This window comes from Schistocerca piceifrons, chromosome 7 (assembly GCF_021461385.2).
Source record: "Schistocerca piceifrons isolate TAMUIC-IGC-003096 chromosome 7, iqSchPice1.1, whole genome shotgun sequence".
In the NCBI taxonomy this organism is placed as follows: domain Eukaryota; kingdom Metazoa; phylum Arthropoda; class Insecta; order Orthoptera; family Acrididae; genus Schistocerca; species Schistocerca piceifrons.
In genome coordinates this window covers 248080170-248097062 of record NC_060144.1, presented here as the reverse complement: position 1 = coordinate 248097062, position 16893 = coordinate 248080170, and the positions used below count along the sequence as shown (strand labels likewise).

At 44.1% G+C, this 16893-nt stretch overlaps 1 pseudogene; it reads left to right on the top strand.

The window, feature by feature from the left end:
• The first annotated feature begins 8305 nt into the window (after nucleotides 1-8305).
• Nucleotides 8306-8422, top strand: LOC124709188 (annotated as a pseudogene).
• Nucleotides 8423-16893: the final 8471 nt, after the last annotated feature.

Sequence of the window (16893 nt, the reverse complement as noted above, 5' to 3'; positions counted from 1 at the left end):
CGAATGTACTTCTGTGAAACTGAAATTAACCTAATTACATGAATATTTTGGTTGTTAGACGTTATCTTTTTCGTTGCAGCTGTTTCACCGAAGACAGAACTGCTTATGATGACTGAAGTGACTTCCGAAACAAAACGCGAAAAATGGGACACAGTGTCGTGACTTGGGTGTCCGCTCGAGTAAAGCAACTGGTCTGTAACTCACCAGCGCTTCCCTGTCCGTATGGTCATCGGAGGGCGCCGCATCGCGCGGGCGTGTAACGGCAGGCATTGTCCGCAGCCGACAATGCTGCTGGCCTCGCCTGCGTCCACAATGCCTCTTTCATGATCGATACCTACTGGCCGCCTCAATGGCTCCAAGAGGGGCTACGCCGGCCGTTGCAGCAGCGTCGCGTCCATGCACTTACCGCTGCCACGTGGCGGTCGATAGCTCATACGTCAGTCCGCCGTGGCCAGCATTTCCACGAAACCCGCGCTGCTGAGAGCTCGCCGACCATTAGCGCTCTGCATATTAAGGAAGCGGTCCGCAGCCGCGCCATCGGAAGCTTTCGCTTTCATGATGCTCTTCGGAGCAGCACAGCGCGCCTGCCAATGAGGACAGGTCATACGGGACGCCGTTGTATGCCGCTCGCAGCAATTCAGATAAAGCGGGTTTTTGAAAAATGCATCGACGCTAAAAGCGATGTAAGTGAACGATTCTCGAAGTGGGAAAAGTGCCAACCAATTCCCAGAAAGAGAAAAGTGGCGATATTAGTTGATGTCGGCGTCCTTCCTCTGCCAAATTGTGACGTTCCGTCGAATGCGCCGTCACGATGACATGGGCACTAGAACACTCTCTGAAAAGTAGTAGGTCTGTGGTCTTGACCCCACAGTATTCTCCTTGGGTAGCATAAATCATTTACAAAAAATCCGAACGTGGATTTATGTTCAGTTCTTCTTGGATATAAGACCAGTGAGATGACTTTAGGGAAGCACGTACTGAGTGGCTAACTGAAAGTAAAAACCTTTTACATCCGACAGACGTCTGTTGATTGTGTGTGTGTGTGTGTGTGTGTGTGTGTGTGTGTGTGTGTGTGTGTGTGTGTGTGTACGCGCGCGCTAACTCACCCAGACTGACTGCCAAGGGCATGCATCTCGACACTCACCTGAAACAAAAATTACGTTTTAATTAGAATACAATAATACTCTTATTGAGTTATTAAGTCGACAGCGGCTGTAAAACAAAGATTAGTTTCACAGTGACTGCATACTCATTGTGGAATGCCCCTTAAGTTCTCATTACTTTCCATTTAAACAGACGATACGAAGATGATTTCTAAATAAATGTATTCGTGCTGGGATATTTCGTCAGCAATATTCTGCAGATTTTACTTGGAAGTGATATGCCTGCTATTAACGGCACAAAAAACAGAAAATAGAAGCTTCAGGAATGACGTGTTGCAGAAGAATTCATAAAGCTATACTAGTAAACAGTCATTAATGAAGAGAACTTTCATCTGAGTGAGGAGAAAATAACTTCATGTTAAAGTTGACTGAAGGAAGAGGTGTGTGTGTGTGTGTGTGTGTGTGTGTGTGTGTGTGTGAGGAATAATGAAATATACATAAAGATGACTCGTAATAAGGAATAATCCAAATACTTCTCATAATCTCGCAAATCGTACTCAGAAATGCAATCACAAGAAAAAAACCATCGAATCCACAATGACAACTAACTTTTCGAAAAATTAATGAAGTTCGAGCGCAATTACTTACAACGCAGCTTTAAACGCCTCAGTACCAAAGAAATGTCAACTTTTATTTTATTTCTAAAAACAGGTGTGGTTTAACTACTTTAAATTTTATTGGAGACTCGCTAACGCCCAACCAACTCGAGTCCTCAATTTTTTCTCATTATCTGTTGGAACTGTCTAAAAAATGCATCAGAATCGCATTGCACCAACCACCACACGTACTAAGTCATATTTGTAAAATATGCAACTGATTAACGTCTACAGCAATTGATGGTGGCAAAACGTTTGTTTAAAAATGCAGATGCTTGCTGTAATAATTGGGATAATCTCTCATCATATAAATACCTCTCTTCCCTATAAGCATTAATTGTTAAACATAGCTCTTCATTTTCGAGAAGTCCTTGCCATTTCAAAACAATTTTTATGTTACATTGCTTTCCAAAAATTATCCCACAACCTTTGAAATTAATGCTTTTCTTGAGTTTCTTTCAGGGTGAGGGGACTGACATTACTACCCACTTGTAAATGCCGAGTCTGACATTTATCTGGAAAATAGAAGAACAATGTATCTGTGTTTGTCCATTCCTGAATTGATAAAAAAAATTGGGAAGTGTTCTGGAAACGAACGATTATGCTTCTCAGCGCACCATCGCAAAAGAAGGAGACGTATTACAAAACAAATACTTTATTGGGATCTTTTTAAGTGCCATACCAGGAAATGACTGGTTCTACGTGTTAAGGAGAACGTTCTTAGCATCTGATTTTTGCGAAGGAGGAAAGAGAAAGAAGCCACTGTTCGTACCGCTATTTACTTACACAAGTAGTGTCGTTACCGTTTTCGAACGGACGGGTGACACCTCCAATGGCTGTTGACATTTGGAATCCATTTGTTGTCTGCTGTTTTTCCGAACAAGTGATGTACACAACAAATGTAAAACAAACGTCAACAGCCGTCTAAAACTGAACCTGTCGGTTCGAAACCTGTGGTGACGTTATTTGCCCATATAAATGCCATTATTAACAGTAGGTGAGTCCTGTTTTCTTCTTTGAACGAATCAATTTGCATTTTGCACATAGCCATGGTTTCAAAAGTGTCGGTTTTCAATGAAATAACAACAAGAAAGTTTTTGTGTGTAATGTCATGATTAGTAAGTACGTTTTACTTGTCATAATGAAAGTAAAGAAACAGCATTAGACTTAACTAGTAGAATCGTTTTAAGAAACACAGCTTCCCATATCCTACGTTAGGACACTCCAGAGCGAAGCACAGCTTGGCTTTAAGACTGAATACTAGCATATGTTTGAAAGGCTTTCCCCATTGTTTGACGCGTGGCTCAAGTCTACACACTTGAAACTGAGTACCGCGAACCAAAAGCATCGGAAATGCTTTTTGTAAAAAATTGCACTTAAGACGTTTTCTAACTCTTCAATTGTTGGGACAAGGGTTTAATATACCACTACAGCCCCATCGGATTTAGGTTTTACGTGTTTTACATAAACCTTTAAACGTGAATTCCGGAGGTTACGAACTATTCTATACATAATCCTTGTCGAAATGCATTAGTAAATGTCTCTTACGACCTATACATCGACAGGATGTAAAATTTTAACCTTCCTTCCTTATTTACTCCCTGTTCATCAATGCATCTGATGGGGCCCTTAGCTGATATTTTCCAATCTAAAGGTTGTTGCCCTTGCTAACAAGAAGATATCAAATTACCCAGTTCTGGATGAGGTATTGCTCTTACACTGCCGTGTTCAAGCATCAGTTAATCGGTTCACAGCGAGTGACTCACGCAGCAAGCTACCACGTACCGAGAATGGCAATTGAATCTCAATGTAGACAAGTGTAATGTGCTGCGAATACACAGAAAGATAGATCCTTTATCATTTAGCTACAAAATAGCAGGTCAGCAACTGGAAGCAGTTAATACCATAAATTATCTGGGAGTACGCGTTAGGAGTGATTTAAAATGGAATGATCATATAATGTTGATCGTCGGTAAAGCAGATGCCAGACAGATTCATTGGAAGAATCCTAAGGAAATGCAATCCGAAAACAAAGGAAGTGGGTTACAGTATGCTTGTTCGCCCACTGCTTGAATACTGCTCAGCAGTGTGGAATCCGTGCCAGATAGGGTTGATAGAAGATATAGAGAAGATCCAACGGAGAGCAGCGCTGCTCTCCGTTACAGGATCATTTAGTAATCATGAAAGCGTTACGGAGATGATAGATAAACTCCAGTGGAAGACTCTGCAGGAGAGACGCTCAGTAGCTCGGTACGGGCTTTTGTCAAAGTTTTGAGAACATACCTTCACCGAAGAGTCAAGCAGTATATTGCTCCCTCCTACGTATATCTCGCGAAGAGACCATGAGGATAAAATCAGAGAGATTAGAGCCCACACAGAGGCATACCGACAATCCTCCTTTCCACGAACAATACGAGAATGGAATAGAAGGGAGAACCGATAGAGGTACTCAAGGTACCCTCCGCCACACACAGTCAGGTGGCTTGCGAAGTATGGATGTAGATGTAGATGTAGAAATGTACAGGGCGAACGACGAATGGGATCGCTGCATCCTTGACAACACGCCCCTCACCCCTCCCCGCATTAGAGTTTCCGCTGGCGGAGCCTGCGATGCTTCCCACTCACCCACTTTCCGGAATGTTCGCGCAGAGAGCCTTATCTGTTTCCCGCCCGTTTCACATTCACGCCGCAGCAATTCGTAGTTCCTGCCAGCAGTGACGCACTACTTCGGTGCCGATGTCATGCACAAACACTTGCCATAATCGGTGGTCATTCATCTCTCAGAGTGGAAAGCTTTTTTTTTTTTCTTCAAATGAACTGCTCACAGTGCGACGGCCTGTGTACCTGTAGACACGTGAGCGAAACAGTGTTCAGTATCTTCTTGTGTCCCAAGTGATGGACGCGTGAAAACATAATTACGTTACTTATCTCTCGTCAAGATATGCTCCACCATAATACGTAGATTATGGTCGAATTGGAAGGTAGCCTGCAATCTACAATTCGATAATATTCAGTGTTCATTCTTAGACAAAGGACTACTATTACCAGTAATATTCTTGAAGCTTCCTGACGGATTAAAACTGTGTGCCGGACCGAGACTAAGTCGGGACCTTTGCCTTTCGGGGCAAAGTGCTCTGCTGACTGAGCTACCCAAGCACGACTCACGACCCGTCCTCCAGGAAAGTGAGTCGTGGTTGGGTAGCTGTCAGTTGAGTACTTGCACGCGAAAGGCAAAGACACGGAGTTAGAGTCTCGGTCCGACACGCACTCACCGCTGCCGAGTGAAAATTTCGTTTTAACAACGTACTTCACTATATATCGGCAACGAATGAAATTACAATTATTACTACACTTGATGTATTATTGCTTGTCACCACAGCTGTTCTTCAATAAAGATTATACCTACTAATTATACCTACTACCACAACTAATTTTATTTAGCACTAGTCCAATACTACCACTGGTATGCGTTACGTATCCACTTAAGTACATCGTGTACAAGCCTCGTCATCTGTACATAGCTACAGAAACTCCCCTCTATTTGAATATACTTACAATAGTACATCCAACGATAAGTTACAAGTCCTATGGAAATACAACGGCGGTGTTTGCTTTCAGCCGTTCGCAGTATCTATAGGAATTATGCTCTAACTCTCACCATAACCCACATACACCTTTCATTCCAAATATATGTTGCTCTAATTTAGTTTTATGGATTGCACATTTGTAGTCGCTTATTTATTCATACGTTCTTGGTAAGATGAAAAACATTGGACAGCCATATGGCTGTAATAGTATCGATGCCACTACACAGCTTCACAGGGTGATACCGAATTCCTATTGCACAGTTAAAAATGTTTAGAGGGGACTCGGAATAGAAATATTTGGCAATAAACCCACGTCCGGAAATGTGCCGTTTGGTAGCTGAACGAATTTGAAAGGATGTCATAAAATATGCCGCAAGTGGATCAATCTACTCGTACCTGCGTTAACTACAACATATGCTGTTAGTGGCGACCAAGAGTTTCGTTGGACGGAGTTCACCTGTGAACAGCGTTCATACACACTCAGTCCAAAAGTCTTGGGAGTATCCTGAACGACCTTCGTTGCACACATCACCTTTGACTTCATGGGAGTCTCCTAAACAATACCCCTCACGTAGCACCACAGGAGGAAGTCCAGAGTTGTTAAATTGGCCGATCGTGGTGGTCAACGAATGGGTTCACCGTGACCCACCCACCTGTCCCTGAAGGTTTGGTGAAGATGTTAACGGACGTCGCGCGGAAAGTGGGCTGGCGCACCATCATGCTGGAACCACATCTCCGACGGAAATGCAAAGGCACTTCCTCCAAATGCTGCACCAGTAAATTTTGGAATGTAGAATACACGGGCCAATCAGACTACCAGGCGTAGTATCAGCCCACATACCGAAATAATGATGAAATCCATGAGGATGTGTGACATACGGGTTTTCCTCATCCCCAAATATGCCTGTTACGGAAGTTGATCAGACCTTAATTTGTGAAATGCGATTCATCGATGAAATGAATGATCCGAGCAAAGTTTGAAACCTCGAAAAAACGTGTAGGAACCATGCACAGTACTCGCCACGTTGCACAAAATCAGGTGGTCACTGCCTGCAACCTGTGGAGATGGTATGGGTAGAGTTGCTGTTCAAGGAGAACTCGCCAGATACTGCTCTATGACAAAGCATGGAATCTGAAATGAAGCCGGTACTAGTTGACGGGTTCTGGTTGAAGAGTTGGAGGACCACCTCCTCCACGTCAACAGTGCGGCGCGTTCGGCCACGACCACAATTAGCCCTGGAAGTGCTGGTTCCAATCTCGCAAAAATGGCATGTGATGTACGGGCACGATCCAAAAATCGTTTGTGATAAGGACATTACGCTTATCGACCATTTCGTCCACTTTCACCGTGGATCATTAACTTGTCGGTGTCCTCGATAAAGTGTACTTTGCCTTTCTGCAGTGCACCGTTTCTCTCGATCGCTCAGTGGCATGTGATGTGCATGTGCTCCAATTCATTCGTTTGTTCTCTGATGGCACATGATATCACTAAAGACATCATGTGACACGAGACACCAACCTCTGTCAACGTGTATTGCCTTCCACCATTCGAAGTCAACTATTTCCGAATGGTTCATTTCTAGACAATTTATTACCAAATATTGCAGCCGCGAGTTCCATCTACTAAGCATCTGAGTAACAGAAATTCTGATTCATCCTGTATAGGCTGAGAGTTCTGAAGACGTTTATGGCCTCAGAAAACGCCGCTAGATGGTATCTAAATTCCTCTGATCGAATAAAAACGAACTAAATCAACAACGAACTACTCCGTTACAATTAGGAATGCATCATTATGAAGCTGTCTCAACGCGCACCTGTATGTCGGTCCTGGTACGTTGGAAGAAATGATGCCATGTGCAATTATCTGGTACGTTATCTGTTAGGCCTACGAATTGATCTACCTGTGGAAATTAGCCGTTCCATTAGTTTTACCCGTGCACTATATGGAAGTGGAATAGGAAACGGGGAGTGACGGTGATACACAAAGTAGCCGTTCGCCGCACACCATAAGGTGGCTTGCGGAGTACAGATGTAAGTGCAGGAATGACTGTCGGTAAGCATACGTATTAGCAGTAATTTCTCAAATTTTCTCATCGTGGCCATTTCGCGAGGTGCATTTGGAATGAGGCAGTATGTTGTCAGATTCTTCCCCGAGAGTGGTCTCGCGAAATTTCAATACTGAACCTCTCCGTGATGCACATCGCTTAACTTGTAACGTCTGATACCGGAGTTTGTCATCTACGTAACGCTCTCGCGCCAACCTTACGATCTTGTGACTAAACGCGCAGCTCTTCGTTGGAACTTTTCTACCTCTCCTAAGGTCCCCACAATGATGAGTCTATGAAACAAGCGCCTTGTAGGCCACTTCATTCGTGAATGAGTTACATTCCCTGAAGATGGTTCCTATTAATCTCTGTCTCGCACCTGCTTTTCGTACTATCTGCTCCATATGATCATTCTAATTAAGGTCGCTCTGGATAGTTACTTCTACGTATTCTACGGCAGATACTGTTTTCAGCAATTTGTCATCAACCGCGTAGTGTAAAGGAGTGCGCTTCTTTTTTTACGTGTGCGCAGTATGGTATATCTATTTACCTTCATGGTCAGCTGCCAGAACCTGCACTGTTCATCAATCCTCAGCAGGCTATTCTGCGAACAGATATTGTCGTCTGGCGTTCCTACTTTCTCACATAGGATCGCATCGTCTGCGGACAGTCTTAAACAGCTTCCGACGCTTACCACTACTACGTAAATCGCGTTACGCGAAACGTCATAATGCTTCAGGAAGTCAATGTAGTTTGAATGTTGTGAAAAATGCGACTGAAGTTTGTTTTCTATAAAAGCGGACTTTACCCGCTAGTTAGTGTAATGTGCTGTCACCTGATATGTTTATGTACACGCGATCATTTATCGTCATCGAGATGTTTGTGACCATCACTGAGAAGTTTCAGTAGCACTAGGCAACGGCCTTGCCGCAGTGGATACACCGGTTCCCGTCAGATCACCGAAGTTAAGCGCTGTAGGGCATGGCCGGCACTTGGATGGGTCACCATCCAGTCGCCATGTGCTGTTGCCATTTTTCGGGGTGCACTCAGCCTCGTGATGCCAATTGAGGAGCTACTCGACCGAATAGTAGCGGCTCTGGTCAAAGAAAACCATCATAACGACCGGGAGAGCGGTGTGCTGACCACACGGCCCTCCTATGCGCATCCTCACCTAAGGATGACACGGTGGTCCGATGGTCCCGATGGACGACTTGTGGCCTGAAGACGGAGTGCTTTCAGTGGCACTGCCAAATTGAACTGTGTCTCTTGTGTAGAAACATGTTGATTGACACGACGGTGTCAATGTTTACGGACTTTGTTGGGGGCACTGAGTCGTAAAATATTCTGAACTTACTCATCCAATGCGAAAGATCAAGAATTAGTTAAAGCCACACAAACGTAGTCAACCGTTTTCAAATATACAGTGTGACTATTTCACGTAAGGATATTCAGGATACACGCGACTGTGTTTCAGAGCTTGTGGCATGTGACTTGAAACTCTTCTTGTTACCTATGCAGTTAACACTTTAGGTACTGCCTGCTGCATTGAGGACAGTGAGTGATGGCAGCCTGTGTACCAACGAAAGCCGATTGATTGATATGAACTGTGTCGTCTGCTGGTTCGACATTAACGAATATAAAACTGCACAACGTAGAGTTTATTTCGTAAAGCGCCTTATACGAATAAATGGAACCCGGTGGAATATTATAACAGAACAATACCGATAAACAACAAAAGGCGCTACCAATGCGTGTCATAGCGAGTGGATGGCATTTCAGTATCTATTTATAGCAACAAAATTTGTAAGCTTTTAAAGGAGTCAGCTGGTGAGAACTTGTATTATAAACAGAACAATTATTAAGTCACTAATTATGGATTATTTTACTTCTTCTGAGAATAGCGAAAAAGTCATTGATGATTAGTGACTATACTAGTATTACTTTACCTACATATTCCAGAAACATTCGCAGAGTTCTACATTTCTATTACGGATGAAGCAACATCATTTCATGTAACTTACCAACGAGGCTTTTCTGTGAGCCTACGGTGCTCAAACGTGTTGGCTATACGTATATGCATTACATGTTTATGGTAGTTCACTCATCTGGTGTTACTCAGCTCGTGCGGTTGACAGGAGGATGGACTTCGCAATCCCGAAAACTAAGCAGGATCCGAGACAGGTAAAACGTTACGTAATCATTTCTTTGCACAATTTCCAACCGCGACGGCAGGCACGAGAACCAAGCGCCGCCCTGTGCAGCTTTCGCTTTTCTTCCCGTCTCCCACCGTAACGAGCAGCACGATAATTTTTGAGATTGCTCAATAGTGAAACTGTCCACCTTGCAGTAACTACGACATGAACAGGAAACAACGAGACCTGAGGACTATGCGGAGTGCTAAGCTGCTGTCTGTACTGTACAGGACATAAACGTAGAACTTTAAATTGAGTGTAACCTGAACTGCGTACTCCAGTTAAGTAATCCTACTTAACTAACTTGTGGGGAACTTAGGGGTAACTATTTAATGATAGAGTACGACCACTGAGCACTGGTGTATTTTATTCCATTGTCCTTCAATGATATCACCCTGCGCGGTGATACGACGAGGTGCATTCTGTAAGAAGTTGGGAGTTGAAATATTACACCCGTAAATGATCCTTCGTGTTCTGGGACCATCAGTAACTGAAAAAACTATCTACCACACAAGCGCACAGACTGCGACTAAAATTTAATTTCGATGGTAAAAAATTTATGGCGTGTTCCTAAGTCCAGAAACACCATTCGTCTTTTTCGTTAATTATTCAAAGAATTTCCAGTTTGCACCCTTGTATCGAGAAACAAACATACTTCGCTAGTTACAAGACTTTTCCGCTGTGGTTATTGAATCAACATTGCCTCCTTTCCTTCGTTTGGTAGCTACTGACGCCGAGAGCGCGGTCTTGATTCCCGCTGACGACATCAGAGTTTCCTGTAGTGAGAACATCGGAATGAAGTCCACTCAGCCTCGTTAGACCTGTTAAGAAGCAGGCGCGAATAGAGGGTTCTATTGTAAGTGTGGACAGTGGGGACAGGAGTCACTGTCCGTTACTGGCTCTAATCGCACCCTCTCCCAAACTTAACTGGCCGTCACCTTCACTTTTAAAATACCACATGTGACTCATTTCCATAATGTAACAATAAATTACCAGTGGGCGTTCAGTAAGTAATGCAAAACTTTTTTCAGTCAATTTAGATTGACAAAAAGTGTGAAATACGTTGTAGGACATCATAGAATATTCTCCCTTCAGCCCTTTAGTTTCGTGGAGTTCTGATAGGTGACATCTCATACGTAGCCTTGCAAATGGCGTCTGTAACGGAGGTGCGTTACAGGCCGACAGCTGCCAGTTTATTTTGGCGAAAAACCAGAGCATCGCAAATACCCATAGGTGCTAGGGGAAGTCTACGGATGCGTGGTAGTGAACAAAAGCACGGTGAGGCGTCGGGCGAGGCGTCATCATCGGAACAAGGTCGCACGAAACTATCAGATTTCCACGTTGCTTAACAGTGAACCAGTAGACCAGTACCATGCGGACACGCAGTCCCTCAGAGGGAACGCGTTTGGCCGTAGTCTTGAACGGCCATTACGCTGAGAAATATGATTTGTGGGAATAATATGCGTACTGTAACCTGAATAAAACCAACCTGCTTTCAGAAAAAAGTGTTATTTCTTATTGAATGCCCCTCGTATACAAGACGTTTAAATGTTGTGATTTGTTGAGATTAATGTTTAGTTTATCACTTTTATACAGAAGAAAAAAAAATCATCACAAAACTGAAATACATTATTTGAAAAGCACTCTTGCAAGAAACTTAAGCGTGTATGTAATGCAAGTGATTTAAGAATTTTAACAGCAACAAATGCCGTTAATATTAACGTCGTAGTTTACACGATGTTGACTCAGGCTTACTGGGAAATATACAGGATATATCCCAGTACTACTACTACTAGTAGTAGTAGTAGTAGTGGTGGTGTCACTGCTGGATTCCCATATCCTTCACATTTCCACATGCCTCTGAGGCAATCTTTAGGATGGACATCGGGAACTTCAGTACGTGTATGGCTCGATTCCTGTTGATGGAACATGACATTTTCGTAGGTGTATCAATCTTTGGTGCTTTAGTAGCTAAAAAAGGCAGTCTCCGTAATGAAGGTTCATTCTACAGCGGATTGAAGGTGTGTGTGTGTGTGTGTGTGTGTGTGTGTGTGTGTGTGTGTGTGTGTGTGTGTGTATGTGTGTGTGTGTGTATGTGTGTGTGTGTGGTGGGTCGGACGGGGACGCAAACCTCGAGCCTTGTTCTTCGCGGGCAAGCGCTCTAGCGGCTGAGCTTTCCAAGCAGAACTCGCGAGCCCCGTTCGTACCTATTTATTCGCAACACCCTTTCTTCAGGAGTGGTAGTAATCAAAGTTTCGCTGGAGAACTTTTGTGAAATTGGGTAGTAGGAGATGATGTACTGGCGCCAAGTAAAGTTGTGAGGGCGTGTCCTGACTCGTGCGCGTTTAGCCCTGTCGCTCCATCAACTGCCTGCAAACTGTATAAGTTCCGGTTCCAGAATCCTGGCCTGGCCCAACACGAACTTTAAACAGGCAGGAGTTTCAAGGGTACACTTGGTTGCTCATAGTGAGGAGAGGAGATCAACCTATTGGTTGGCCGTACAAGTTTTATCAATGGCGGGTGCTTCCCAGTTAATGCAAGAGTACTCTTAATTTTCTGAGCAAATGACTGTTTCCCGCTGCCTCATCGGCTTAATCTTGTTTCTGAAGCGCAGGTCAGGAAAATCTTTCGAACCTTATGCCAGAACTTGTCAGCCCCAACACCCAAGTACCATTTAATTGCTTCATACTTTAACGAATACGATTACGATGGACACACATTGTGACTGCGCTTTTACACCCTTGAAAACACAGGGAGGTGCCAATATGGAGCGGGTTATGTGTAGGGCCTGCATAGTTTTTACCACTGTGCGTCCGGATCCTGATTCCAGTGACAGCGGTGGAGGCATCCAGTGAAGTATGCCACGGAGGCGCGCGTATCTGCCGGCCCGGCGAACACCCCTGTGCACTGCGGCGCAGCCTCTTACTGAATGGGCGCGCCGGACTGACTGGGACGCATCTCGCCTGTCGGAAGCTGCCAGCCAGTAGACGGCAGCACAAAAGCGCCGCAGAGACCCACTGCGCCATCCCAGCCGCTGTGCTGCCTGTAACTGACTCACCCTTCAGTGCGCTACCGTTTAAAGCGCCCCTAACACGAGAGGCGGGTTGCAGTAGTCCACTGCAATGCCGCGCAATCTGTCCGTAGATATCACGTGCGCGGGGAAATCACAGCGATCGATCGCAAATTGCTCGTAATTTCTAAGGAATCTGATGACAAGCGATAGGTCCGCCGTCGGAAGCAAACAGCTCCCTGGCTTCCACTCGTCTTCCTAGTTATTGTGGTTGTATTCTTTTGTTTCATTTTACTATGCTCACATGAAGTAAGGGCTTTACATTGTAAATTTTACACTGGCTTCCGCAAAACTTACGGACGAAATTAACTTTCGTGTAATATGTCAGTGACCAGTAACGTAGCTCGATGAAACTTGGACCGTACATAGAAATGCTACAGTACACTACAGGCGGTAGCTCAAAGAAACAAGCAATGAGACGAACAGAAATGATAATTTTATTCAAAGACAATAAGCGTACTATATTCATTGCGATTTGTGGAGGACCCCTGGACATTACAGAAGACGCGACAGTTCTTAATAGGGCGTGTATGATCAAAACGGCCGACAATGGATGCACTGTCATGTGCTTCAATGGTGGCCATAACGTTGGTTACGCGTTGTTGTTGTTGTTGTTGTGGGGCGTTCCATTCCTCCACCTGTGCGGCTGACAACCGTTGGACCGTCGCTGGTGCATGTAGACGTGTTTTATTACTGCTCTTCGACACATCCCGGACATCCTTGACGGGATTTAACACGGAAAAACGGGCAGGCCAGTCCATTCGCCGAATATTCTCCCGTTTTAAGAGCTTCTACGATTGTGCAGCTCAATGCGCTATTGCCATCCATAAAAATGAAGTCAGGAGTGAATGGTCTCTTGCAACGACTCACATGGGTATGGAGAACAGTGTCACAATAACATTGGCCGTTGAGTATACGGTGTTCGAAGATTTGGAGATCAGTACGCCCATGCAACATTATCTGTCCTCTAACCCTAACACCTAGTTCACCAAAACCATCATGTTCCACAATGCTGGACGTACACTCATGTCGAGAGATGGTAACACGTATTACATCCAGAACACTGTCTAATAGTTTTGGAAGTCGAGGTGTTTTGCTATGGGTAGGCGAAAGCTACTGATCTAATCTTTTAACACTGTACATTCGACGGTCAACGTCATTGTGACACAGTACACCTTCCCATGTGCTTTTCAGGTGCACATTCGGCCCTGCATTCATTTATATAGGATGACAATATCCGATCGCATCAAGGAGGACAGGTGTAGCTCACCTGGAACGAAAACTTATTCGGCGAATGGACTGCCTTGGCCGATCCCCCGACTTAAATGCCATCGAGCACGTCTGGGACGTGTTGGGAAGACGTATTGCAAAAAGTCCAAATGCACCAACGACTACCCAGCGTCCGTTAACCGTGCTGATGGAGGCATGTAATGCTTTATCATAAAAACTCCTTATCAACCCTATGGTCGACACTGGAGCACGTTGCTGAGCATGCATTGCTATCTATGTTGATTGCACACCGTATTAACAACGATTCTCCGCCTTTTGTGATGTCCAGAGGACTATCGTGAATCGCAGCGACTTCAGGGTAACCGGTCTCTTTAAACACAAGTATCATTTCTTTTTTGTCTCATTTCGCATTTCTTTGAGTTTCCTTCTGTACTACATTCTAGCTGTTATTTATATTTACGGTCAAAGTATTATCGAGCTCAGTTACTCCGTAGTGACACACAATGCGGAAGCTACTATAGTCCCTAAATTTTGCACATCTGTGGAGTTGCCCAAATAGTTTGAACCGCTCTGAGAAATGAAGCTGGTTCCTTTAAATGCGAACATTTTTCGCTAGATTTTATCGTGACTTATTAACGTCGACCGAAACAACTTTGTTGTTGCCAGTCAAATTGTTTCCAATGTGCGCTTCACAGGTTTAAAACCCCAGCGTCAGTTGGATTTATGCGAATACATGTATGAGTCATGTTTCCGATTTTATGGTAACCTGCGGCAGTCTAGCAAAAGGCAAAGCCAAAGCATTATTTCAATACATGGTACGTAGTTTTCCGGAGGTCGAGTTGAATATGGAGGGTGAAAGGAATGAGAGAAGGAGAGCACACTTTTGGTTATGACAGAGCTGTGGGTTGTAAGGTGGTGGTGGTGGTGGTGGTGGTGGTGGTTGTTGGTTGGTTTGTTGGGCGCTCAACTGCGCAGTTATCAGCGCTCGTACAAATTGCCAATCTTTGCCCAGTCCAATCTCGCCAGTTCAAATGATGATGATGAAATGATGAGGACAACACTAACAGTCATCTCCAGGCATGTGAAAATTCCTGACCCCGCAGGGAGTCGTGCTCGGGAAGCAAGAACGCAACCGCGAGACCCCGAGCTGCGGACATGGGTCGTAAGGTTTGTATCTCTAACACGTTACATTCAACCACTGTTCACGTACGTTGTAATCCTTTATCATAATTGAGGATCTGAGTTTTTCATGAAAACAACACTGCTGTTAATTTACACTCGTCTGCTTTCTTCTGAAACACCCATTTCGCAGCTCCAGTTTCGTATCTGAAGATGACACGGACATCAGACCAAAACATATCTACATAAAAATACACTGTGACCCAGAGGGTGTTTCTACGTGACTAGTTCCTACCACGTATGTCACAATGACTGCATGCGGTTATCAAGTTCGGAAGCAAGGAACAGAACAGTCAGGGGTAGACGTTAGGAAGAAGAAAACTAGCTCCAACGTCGAAACACGAAACATTGCGCGTGAAACTAAATAGAAATTTAGGCGTATCGTCAAAGACACGGAAGTTTCATCTGGTGCGATAGAAACAGGATGCAGAGCTGGCCAGCAGCTGGATACCAATAGTGAAAGAAAATCAGTTCGACGAAAGATATTCCAATGGATTCCGTACGAACTGCAAATGGTACATACTTGCAGCGTACCGATACTCCAAAGGGACACCGCTTTCGAGACGTTTTTATGGATTTTTCCGAAACAGGTATGAGTGTCGGGACTAATCATCATGAGTGATGAGACATTGTCTTTATCTACAAGTCTAACAGAGAAACGTCACCCTGTCCTTGACACTACATGTCAGATTCTGAATTACCTTAATGCTGCTTTGGCTGAGAATCATTGGGCACATATACCTCGAGGTGACGGAACAACTGATTATTGTCTTAGTTTATTGCAGATGAATGGAGCAGGAGCAGTGAGAGTAGCGGTTTTGTTTCCTCCAGGACAAGGCATCAGCACATACACAACGAAAGCAGTTCTAGAACCAAGCAGAACGATAGTTGTCAAGTGACTGAATCGGTCGCGCGTGGCCGCACAGAACAGCTGTAACCGCTGGCCTAATCTCTCTCGAGTACGATAACCACGATTACCCCTTTCCAATAGCACCAGTGTTGACCGAACCAGGAACGTGCATTACTGAAATCACTGATAACATCAGATCAGGCCAGGCCACGTTGTGAGGGAGTGACGTGAAAGGGCCACCATTTGGGCGTTTTCCATTTCTGCAATGGCTTGTATACCAGGTTGGTATGTTATCTTCTTACTTTGGACTCTTGAGATGATAGGAAAAGTCGTGTATTTTTTAGTTCCGTTTAAGTCAAAATATGGTCTAATAAAATATTCCATTAATTTGTAATTATTACCTACAGCCCAACAGAACGTCAGAGAGAAATTTGGAATTATAAAATTAACATATTCGCAATTAAATATTTAAAAAATGCAGCATCACAGAATCGAAAAGCTAGCTATAATCTCGTATGTACCGGCTTCCGACACGAAACAAATGCGTAGTGATAAATTCGATTTCTGATTCACCGATACCTCGTTATATCATGGATTTTTATTTCCTATTTGGCAGATAGAAATACACTGCTCCGATCTTCAGCTGTAAAAGCATGCCAACGGCGTACGGCCAATTTCCTGTGTAGGCGGCTACCGAAAACAACGGAGGTATTAGAAAAATATGGCATGTATTTAACATTGTTTTTATGTCAACGTACGATATAATAACCTTTATCTGAACAACTGCGTGCACAAAACGGCATTTGGCAATCGCTGAGATACGCGAAATGAAGTGCCCTTTTTTCCAGCGGCATCTCATGGGAAATTTTACCAGTGTGATATTTTGTGGTGGCCTGTAGCCTTTGACTTAGGCGGGTGATAACTGTACTTTAGTTTCGATTACTACACTGAATATGTTAATTCAACATACATAAACTGAAC